This window comes from Otolemur garnettii, unplaced genomic scaffold (assembly GCF_000181295.1).
Source record: "Otolemur garnettii isolate 467f Iridium unplaced genomic scaffold, OtoGar3 scaffold00113, whole genome shotgun sequence".
Taxonomy (NCBI): Eukaryota; Metazoa; Chordata; class Mammalia; order Primates; family Galagidae; genus Otolemur; species Otolemur garnettii.
In genome coordinates, this window is record NW_003852508.1 from 2,859,407 (window position 1) to 2,870,401 (window position 10,995).

General features: G+C 44.6%; 1 protein-coding gene across 1 annotated transcript in view; it reads left to right on the forward strand.

The window, feature by feature from the left end:
- Positions 1-127: 127 nt before the first annotated feature.
- Positions 128-10,995, forward strand: part of LOC100947271 (serine/threonine-protein kinase Sgk3) — a 146,575-nt gene continuing 135,707 nt past the window's right edge. Inside the window, exon 1 of the mRNA XM_023517559.1 lies at positions 128-180. The gene's annotated coding sequence lies outside the window, so the exon portion shown is untranslated. The remainder of the gene's footprint in view (positions 181-10,995) is intronic.

Below are 10,995 nucleotides of genomic sequence, written 5' to 3' on the forward strand. Positions count from 1 at the left end.
CCGTCCCGGGCGCGCTGCTGGCCGCCGGCTCTCTCGGCCTCGCGCGCCCCGCGGGAGGAGCCGCCGGCGGCCGTGACGCGGCAGGGAGGAAACGCCGGCGCCCGGCGGCCCTGCGGGAAGGAGGAAGCGCGAGGCGTCCGGCTCGGCGCCCGCCGCGCGGGGAGGCAGCGCGCGGAGCAGGTAGGTGCGGGCGGCCGGAGGGTCCGCGCGCGGCCGGGCCGCGGTCGGGACCCGGGGCGGGGCGAGGGCGGCCCGGGCCTCGCCTGCTGCCTCTCCTCGGCGCTAATGTGACTTTCTCGGGCCCCCGGAAATCTCGGAGCTGATCGGCCGGCCCCGACTCTCCAGAGTTAGTGGGCTTTGTTTCCTCGGCGTGAATTCGGATCTGCTTTGAGATTCCTAAACACCCGTGGTGACGGGGGATGGACACTGTGAACCCCTGCTCAGCCCCTGAGCCCAGAGAAGCCGGGAACGCCCATTCTGGGAGACGCCACGTGAGGTTGAAAGTGGGTTCGGGTCATCTTCGAGGGCCGGGATGCAGGCAGCCTCAGGATCTGGGTGGACAGGAATCTTTAACCTGTTGCTTCCGGACCTGGCCCATGAGACTTTAATGCCTTGTTACTTTTAAGTTCTCTGATTTGAACCCTTTCCGGCTCCAAGAGAATCAGGGTCTGTTAACTTCACAGTTTTAGCATTGGTGTACCTTCTAACTTTGAGATGTTTGGATTTTGGCATTTTTAGTGATGGTTAGAAAGATAGAAAAGAGAAAGGATTAATCTTTTGAAACTCAAAGTCCTTCATTGAATTTTGCAGTGACTTCTGAACCACAATTTCAAACCTGCACAAGATTATATAGGGCGCATTTGAGATGCAAGAACAAATACAGTGCGCTCCAATTTCTAAATCTTGGTGATTTAGAAATCACCTTCTCTAAAGGTGAAGAATAAACTGTTGTGTACTTTGATTCTCTTCCTTCTCACTAGGTTGAGACTTCACCCAACCAAATTTGGAGAGTACTTTGTGTTTGTTTGCTTAACACTTAAGTAGCTCTTACTATGTACTGGACTTTTTGTAAGTACTTTATAAATGTTAACTCAAAATATAAAATTACAGCGGTTCTAGAATGAAGAGGCTGTGCTTACTTTAGTTCCCACAATGTCATTGCACGAGCTAGAGACAGAGGAAGTTTCAGCGCATTTTAGGACTGAGGGAGCCTTCTGTCTCCCTTGTCTAACACTCCTGAGAAGACAGGCCCCTGTTCCTGCATTTCTCTGGGGGAAGGGAGTCTGGATCTCAGGGAATTCGACCAGTTCCAAGCAGGTCTCCACCAGATCCTGAGCAGCTTCTGTAAAATGGTCTCTCTTATCCGCCATTGTGCCTATCCGATAATTCTGGAAAGACCAGAACTTCCCCCTTTTTTCAACTGCCACTGACTGCGTTAAGCCTAATTTTGTTTTAAAAAGGAGCTTTGTTCTTAATTTGTTCAACATTATTCATATGACATAGCTTAGATTTGAGGGTCAGATTGAATTTGAATTGTACTATGAAATAGAATAGAACATTTTTTGTGTATCGTTGCAGGAGCTAGAAACATACTACTAAATAATGTTTTGTAAGTGTACTGCTGTTTGTTCCTGGCAACACTGAATTGGTAGGTCAGCCTCTCAGGTGTCCACTTTGTGATCTGCAGGTAGATAGAATACTTTTTCAGAATAAAGTGCCCTTTTCAAATGAGCATTTTGGCAGATGACCAGATTAATAGAGACCTGAAATAGTGAATAAGATAAACATGGTTCTTAGGATGATGATGGATATAATGTCGAAATCTGCACATCATATTAACTTTCTTCCTGTCTCTCTTCCTCCTTCCCTCTCTCTCTCTTTTTTTCTCTCTCTCATATATTTAAATTTCCAGGGAGATGATTAAATGAGCTGGTTTAAGTCTTATTTAATAGGGTCATAAAGTGTCTCTTGAAGCAGGAAGGCCAATATTTCTGTAATATAATGTATGCCACAACAGACATTAGTGTCATTCATTAATTCAGACTGGTGAAACCTAGCATTGTCATGGTTTACAAAGTGCTTCCAAATATACTCATCTGCTCTTCAGAGAGACCTTGTGAGGTTGGTCTCTCAATCATTTTTTTAATTCCCATTTTTACAGATAAAGAAACTGAGGCATAGAAATGTTAAAGTGCTTTAGCCAGAATTACACAGCAAATGCGAGGAAGAGCTTGAATAGAGAGTGTTGTGGGGCGGCACCTGGCACATGCAGTTGTATGGTAGACATTTGTGGAATGAATGACTCCAAATGACTTCAGATATCTTGCTCTTTCAAAAATCTCTCTCAAAATACCATAGTAATTGATTTGTGCCTAATCCAATGTCTGTCTTAATTTTGAACAATATCAGATAAAACATATATATATTTTCTGAGACAGAGTCTCACTTTATCACCCTCGGTAGAGTGCTGTGACGTCACAGCTCATAGCAACCTCCAACTCCTGGGCTTAGGCGATTCTCTTCCCTCCCGATAGCTGGGACTACAGGTGCCCGCCACAATGCCCAGCTATTTCTTGTTGCAGTTTGGCTGGAGCAGGGTTCAAACCCACCACCCTCTGTATATGGGGCCCGTGCCCTACCCACTGAGCCACAGGTGTCGCCCATAAAACATATTTTCTACAAAAAGGATGGGCATGCCCTTTGGATTTATTTCTTAGGATTTGTCATCTCTGGTTTTTGAAACTGAATATAGGTTGATTATTTCTTTCCCCTCTCAAATATCTTACCTTTTTTCCCTAATTTTGAGATTATGGATTAGATACATGATGTTTGTGTTGACAACTTTCTTACCTCTCTATGCTTAGATTTATGATCAAGTTTGATCATAGGTATTACATTGTTTTTTGAAGTGTCTGATGTAACTGTGTGGTTTTTTTGTTTTTTTTTTAGAGACAGAGTCTCACTTTATCACCCTTGGTAAAATGCTGTGGCATCACAGCTCACAGCAATCTCCAACTCCTGGGCTTAGGCGATTCTCTTGCCTCAGTCTCCCAAGTAGCTGGGATCACAGGCGCCTACCACAATGCCTGGCTATTTTTTGTTGCAGTTTGGCCAGGGCGGGGTTCAAACCCACCACAGGGTATATAGGACTGGCACCCTACCCACTGAGCCACAAGCGCTCCCCAACTATGTTTTTTTTTAAATGTTGCAACTACCTTAGCATAAAGGGTCTTTAAAAAAACAAACAAAAAAATCCTCAATTATTTTTATTCTTTTTTTGAGACAGAGCCTCAAGCTATTGCCCTGGATAGAGTGCGATGGCATCACAGCTCACAGCAACCTCCAACTCTTGGCCTTAAGTGATTCCCTTGTCATTCACCTCCCAAGTAGCTGGGCCTACAGGCACCCACCACAACACCTGGCTATTTTTTGGTTGTAGCCATCATTGTTGTTTAGCAGGACCTAGGCTGGATTCGAACCTGCCAGCTCAGGTGTATATGGCTGGCGCCTTAGCTGCTTGAGCCATAGGCGCCAAGCCAACTCTTTTTATTCTTTAAGCATAATTCTCTGTATCCTATAGTATGTGATTTCCAGATGGATAACCTTCAGTTAGAAAGGAAAATATGGTCATTACCTGGTGGGAGGAATTGAAAAGGGCTACCAGGGAGAAATGAAAGATGAAATGGCCTTTCCTGTGAGGTATCTTAGGTGGTAAGAAACCAGCCCATAGCGAAGCTAGATTGAGTCATCTGCCTGTCAACATTCTTCTGTGTGGGAGCGGAACAAGATACTTTTGAAACCTGCCTTGTTTCAGAAACCACTTTACCTTTTCCAATCCTCATGTTTTCTCTCTCTTTTTTAATTCATGTAAATTCCTGACTAAACTGCTGATTCATGAAACCCAAATTATGTAACATGTTATTCCTGACAGAAACAGCTCCCCCATTATTTTAAGAGACTATGTCTCTATTTTCCTTTACCTAGCCCATTCTTTTTTTTTTTTTTTTTTTTTTAGACAGGGCCTTAAGCTGTCCCCCTGGTACAGTGCTATGGCATCACAGCTCACAGCAACCTCCAACTCCTGGGCTCAAGCAAGTCTCCTGCCTCAGCCTCCCAAGTACCTGGGACTACAGGCGCCCACCACAACGCCCAGCTATTTTTTGGTTGCAGCCATTATTGTTGTTTGGCTGGCCAGGGCTGGATTAGAACCCGCCACCTTAGGTGTATGTGCCTGGCGCCTTAGCTGCTTCAGCCACAGGCGCCGAGCCACCTAGTTCATTCTTTATGATGGAGCCTTTGCTCTCATTTCACTTCCCACTCCCCTGTTTCATGCTGAAAAGTGGTAATCTAAGAAGTGCCAATTCCACATCTTGTTCATGTCAAAGTAGTTTTCAATTAGGACTAGCTTTGAGCTGTCATTGGCGAGGAAGACAATGCAGAAATCACACCTTATAGGCCAATTCAAAGCACCATTCAGGAAAAAAAAAAACACTTGGGGCGTTGCCTGTAGCTCAAAAGGGTAAGGTGCCAGCCCCATATGCTGGAGGTGATGGATTCAAACCCAGCCCCAGCCAAAAAATGAAAAAAACCCCAAACCAACCAACCAACCAACCAACCAACCACATGGGTGGCACCTGTAGCTCAATGAGTAGGGCACCTGCCCCATATACCAAGGGTGGTGGGTTCCAACCTAGCCCCGGCCAAACTGCAACAAAAAAATAGCAGAGCTTTGTGGCGGGCACCTATAGTCCCAGCTACTTGGGAGGCTGAGGCAAGAGAATCACCTAACCTCAGGAGTTGGAGGTTGCTGTGAGCTGTGATGCCATGGCACTCTACCGAGGTGATAAAGGGAGACTCTGTCTCAAAAAAAAAAGGCTAGAGTGCTGTGCCATCACAGTTCATAGCTCTGTCTCAAAAAAAAAAAGAAAAAGGCACCATGCAATAAAACTACATTACCTATCTGAACCTGTGCCTAAGGGTTTTCACAAGGAATTAGGGTAGCGTGTGATATCCTTGCTGAGACAGGATTTCCTTGTGCCCAAGCTAGTCTCAAACTCCTGGCCTCCCACCTTGGCCTCAGAAAAGTGCTGCGATTATAGGCATAAGCCACCCACCAAGCTGGGCCCTTTTTTATTTAACACTATTATCACACTTCTACAGATCTACATCATTAGTTTTGGCAGCTGTATAGTATTCTACTTTATAGCTGAATATCCATTTTCTATCTTTTTTTTTTTTTGAGACAGAGCCTCAAGCTGTCCCCCTGGTACAGTGCTATGGCATCACAGCTCACAGCAACCTTCAACTCCTGGGCTCAAGTGAGTCTCCTGCCTCAGTCTCCCAAGTAGCTGGGACCACAGGCGCCCACCACAATGCCTGGCTGTTTTTTGGTTGCAGCCATCGTTGTTTGGCGGGCCCAGGTTGGATTCGAACCCGCCACCTTAGGTATATGTGGCTGGCACCTTAGCCACTTGAGCCACAGGCACTGAGCCTCTATTTTGAAACAGGGTCTTTCTTGGGCAGTGCCTGTGGCTCAGTGGGTAGGACCCTGGCCCCAATATACTGAGGGTGGTGGGTTTGAACCCAATCCTGGCCAAACTGCAACAAAAAAATAGCTGGGTGTTGTGGCAGGCGCCTGTAGTCCCATCTACTCAGGATGCTGAGGCAAGAGAATCGCCTGAGCCTAGGAGTTGGAGGTTGCTGTGAGCTGTGATGCCACGGCACTCTACCAAGGGTGATAAAGGGAGATTCTGTCTCAAAAAAAAAAAGGCTAGAGTGCTGTACCATCACAGTTCATGGCAACTTCAACTCCTGTGTTCAAGCAATCCTGCTTCAGCCTAGTTGCTGGGACTGTAGGCCTCTGCCAGCATGCCTAGCTAACTTCTGTATTTTTAGTAGAAACAGGGCTTACTCTTGCTCAGGTTGGTTTTGAAATTGAGTCTCATTATGTCACCCTTAGTAGAGTGCTGTAGCATCACAGCTCACAGCAACCTCAAACTCTTGGGCTTAAGCTATTCTCTTGCCTCAGCCTCCCAAGGAGCTGGGACTACAGTCACCCACACAACGCCCAGCTATTTTTTTGTTGCAGTTGTTTAGCTATTGTTTTAGCTGGCCCAGGCTGGGTCTGAACCAGCGACCTTTGGTATATGTAGCTGGCACTGTAACCATTGTGCTACAGGCACCGAGCCAAGGCTGGTCTTGAACTCCCAAGCTCAAGCAATCTTCTTACATTGGCCTCCCAGAATGTTAGAATTATAGGTGTGAGCCACTCTCCTGGCCACTCCTTAATTCAGTCCCTGCTCATGGATCAGAGCACTTAGGATCAACCCAGGGTCTTTGGTTCATATGGGCATGCCCAGGTTATATGACCTTTTAACCTGGGGGTCCATGGCAACTGAAAACAACTCACACCTTTGTAACATGTCAGAGTGGTCTGGTACAATTATGTTTTTTTTTTTTTTTTTTTTTGAGCCAGAGTCTCACTTTATCACCCTCAGTAGAGTGCAGTGACTTAGGCGATTCTCTTGCCTCGCCTCCTGAGTAGCTGGGACTATAGGCGCCCACCACAACGCCTGGCTATTTTTTTATTTGTTGCAGTTTGGCTGGGGCCAGGTTCAAACCCACCACCCTCTGTATATGTTCAAACCCACCACCCTCCCCACTGAGCCACAGGTGCCACCCAGGTACAATTACATTATTTATTTATTTATTTATTTTAGAGACAGAGTCTTACTTTGTCACCCTTGGTAGAGTGCAGAGGCGTCACAGCTCACAGCAACCTCCAGCTCTTGGGCTTAGGTGATTCTCTTGCCTCAGCCTCCTGAGTAGCTGGGACTACAGGCGCCCGCCACAACACCCAGCTATTTTTTTGTTGCCGTTTGGGGCCGGGTTTGAACCTGCCATCCTCAGTATATCCGGCCAGCGCCCTGCCCACTGAGCCACAGGTGCCGCCCAGGTACAATTACATTTTTTAGGGAAATAAAGAAGAAAAATAGTAAAAACCCCACCTGTGTCGCAACCCTTCAGGCCCCTGTGGCCCTGGTCTCCATCACAGCAGAAAGGAACCAGGCGTGACACGGATTAGAAGTACAAGCTGGTAGAGGCGGGCTATTCCTTCTTAGCAGGGTAGCCCCAGCAACCTCCACACTAGCCTTTTATTGAGATAGTACAACACAGGTGAGGGGAGTAATTAACAAAGGACTATGTGCTGAAGGCTTGGGCTCTTCTTCCACAAGGAGCATCTTGTGCAAGGATAAATGGCCCGAGGGTCCACCCCTCAGCTGCAGACATCTTGCTCAGAGGTCATGACTATCGGCATCCCCTACACACCTGTAAACCTATCACTCATTAATAACTGCTATTAGCATTTTAGAGTATATCCTTCTAGATTTTTGTGTGTATGTATATTTTCAATGCCGTTTAAAAAATTATCTTGGGGGTGGTGCCTGTGGCTCAGTGAATAGGGCATGGGCCCCATATACCAAGGGTCGCGGGTTCAAACCCGGCCTCCACCAAACTGCAACAAAAGAATAGCCGGGCATTGGTGCGAGCACCTGTAGTCCCAGCTACTCGGGAGGCTGAAGCAAGAGAATCACCTAAGCCCAGGAGCTGGAGGTTGCTGTGAGCTGTGTGATGCCACGGCATTCTACCAAGGGTGATAAAGTGAAACTCTGGTCTCTAAAAAAAAAAAATTCTCTTGGCAGTGCCCGTGGCTCAGTCGGTAGGGTTCTGGACACATCCATCAAGGCTGGCGAGTTCAAACCCGGCCCGAACCAGCTAGAACAACAATGCTGTGAGCTGTGACCCAACAGCACTCTACCCAGGGCAACAGCTTGAGACTCTGTCTCAAAAGCAATAAAATAAATAAAAAGTAAAAAAGAAATGTTGGAAAAAATTTTCTTACACAAGCTAGCTTTGTTGGTTAGGGAATCGTGCTTATATAGCCAAGCAGTGTCATGGATTCCGTATATCTTTGAACCAGTAATTTCACTGTGTTTCCTGGCCACCTGCCATACCCCAAACCTGGCAAACACTCTTGGAAATTTATACTACTGCTGAAAAGGAGGATGAGGTAAGGGTGTGTAGATTGATTGACAAATCCGTGCAAATCAACATAAAACGCATATCCTTCTAACGGAAATCAGTCCATATTTGTATTTTAAGTATATCTTAAATACAAGATATTTAAGAAGAGAAATTGATAGTAATCATGAAAGGAAAAGCAGAAATAACAAACTTGAACCAAAGTTCAGTCAGAAATGAGAACAACTAGGGCTGGGTATGGTGGCTCATGTGTAATCTTAGCACTCTGGAAGGCCAAGGCCGGTGCATTGCTTGAGCTCAGGAGTCGGAGACCAACCTGAGCAAGAGCAAGACTCCATCTCTACTAAAAATAGAAAAACTAGTTGGGTGATGTGGTGGGCACCTGGAGTCCCAGCTACTTGGGATCGCGGCTGAGGCAAGAGGATTGCTTGAGCCCAAGAATTTGAGGTTACTGTGAGCTATGACACCAGGGCACTCTTCCTAGGGTGACAGAGTGAGACTCCTTTGCAAAAGAAAAAGAAAGAAAAAATTAGAAGAGCTGAATTTGGGTGTTTTGAAATATTCTTATATTGTCTGAAACATAATTGATTTAACAGTGTGATTCACCAATCATAGGAATAGGTGACTTTGAAGTTTCCTGTGATCCTATTATATTATAGGATGCAGAGTTAGTAACATTTGACTTTGTATAATTTCACGTACAGAACTTCCTCTTACATAGTAACGCCACCAGTTTTTCCAGAAAGCATTACATCTCTCCACCCGCTTTCTCTCAATGTGTGATTATACAAACTATCCATCCCCTTGCTTCTCTCAGGATGCAAGTGCACAAGCTATAGCCCATACTTGCCTCCTGTACCCTTCTATGACATCCCCTCCTTCCTGAGAGTTTAGTCTTTTTTGAGCATGGGCTTCATTGTGTTATCCAGGCTGATCTGGAACTCCTGGCCTCAAACAATCCTCCCAGTTTAGCCTCTGTGGTAGCTGGGATTACACTATCTCCTCACTTATTCATTCATTTAGAGACAGAGTCTTGCTTTGTTGCCTTCAGTAGAGTGTTCTGGCATCAAAGCTCACAGCAACCTCAGACTCTTGGACTCGAGGAATCCTCTTGCCTCAGTCTCCTGAGTATCTGGGACTATAGGCGCCCACCACAATGCCCAACTATTTTTACAGATGGGGTCTCACTTTTGCTCAGGCTGGTTTAGAACTGAGCTCAAGCAATCCATCTGCCTCAGCCTTCCAGAGTGCTGGGATTACAAACATGAGCCCCCACGTCTGGCCAAGCCACTGAGGCTGGCCAATAGTATTTCCTTTTTAAACCCTTTTTCCCTCTTCTTTCAACTCTTGTATCAAGAACATTTCTCTGTCTTTTCTCTATCTCACTTTCTTTATTTTGCTCAGGATCAAAAAAGATACTAGTTGTGGTGATACATTTCAGAGCAGGCCTTTAATAAGCAAAAGGAAAGTTTTTACTTTGGAGGAAAGGTAGACATTTTCAAGACTAGTGGTTTCAACCTTCAAAGTCTTTGAGAATACCTAGTAATTCCTTTCAAAATATCCACAAACATCTCTGCTCGCCTCTTCTCAAAATAAGCTGTTTTTCCTTAAGCATTGACATGAACCATAAAATTTAAAACTATTTATAATTTTATTTGTTCATGTCATTGCAACAGCACTGTTTTGTGCCATTTTCCCTCCCTGTTGAAGATGTTATAGGCTAAATACAGGGTGTCCCAAAGTTACCATACAAAGGGAAATGGGAAATTGTAGCTAAATGTATGTTTATTTACATAATATTCATTACAAAATTTTACATAGAGGTGGCCATCATGTAGAGAATATTTTGTAAATATTTTATAAACTATTATAATGAATATTAGCCATAATTTCCCATTTTCCCTCACATATGGTGGGACACCCTTTAGAGTATTTTTGATCTTGAAAGCTAAGTCCCAGATACGACAACTGTTCCCTTACGAAAGTACATCCAAAGATCTTATTATCGGACTTAAAAACAATCTTTTTGTTTTCAAGTAAGGTGAAGACTAAAAGGGTATCTTAGACCAAAGTTTAGCACTGTTTGGAAAGTGGTATGCCAAGATTCCAAACACCTTCTTTCCAGATTTTTATCAGAAGAGATATGCACAGGTGAGAGTTGGATCAGATTCTTGGGAGTTAGAAAGGAAACAAGTGCTAGGTCCCGGCTGGAGACACACGAAGTGGAGGTGGGGGATCAGGTCCAGGTAACTAACTACATACCAACTTCAGCTGACCTGTGAAGGTGCTTGGGCCGGACATTATAAAATGTTTCCCACTAAGACAAGAGCTATGTAAGCTGCACTGAAGGTAGAGGCCTGCTCTTTCAGAAACATTAATGAAAAAGGCTTCCAAAAAATGTTTTTATTCAGAATGCCAACAACATGGTGCTACAATTGATGATGGCTTAAACATGAAAGTACTATATTATTGGCTCTTTTGAACTGGGACTATCATTAATAAATATCCAGAAGTAAGAATTTGCTATAATTAAAAATAATTCTTATTGAATTTAAGACCCTAGGACACATAAGTAATTCTAAATGTGTATAGTCAGACAGAGTTTCCAGTTTAGTCTCTTTTGACATGAGAACTTTTCTCTTTTTTTCTAATTAATCTCTTTTTGTTCTACTCTTTCTTCTCCTTAATATTTGGTTCAGTTTTTTGTCTATAAGGGATTTTTAAATTTATTTATTTATTTATTTATTTTTTTGCAGTTTTGGCTGGGGCCGGGCTTGAACTTGCCACCTCCAGTATATGGGGCTGGTGGCCTACTCCTTGAGCCATAGGCGCCGCCCCCAGGATTTTTTAATTAAGGAATCATAAGGCACTCCATTGTTTTAGCAGAGAAGAGTTTTTAAGATTTTTAAGATAGGCTTGGCGGCTCAGCGCCTGTGGCTCAACCGGCTAGGG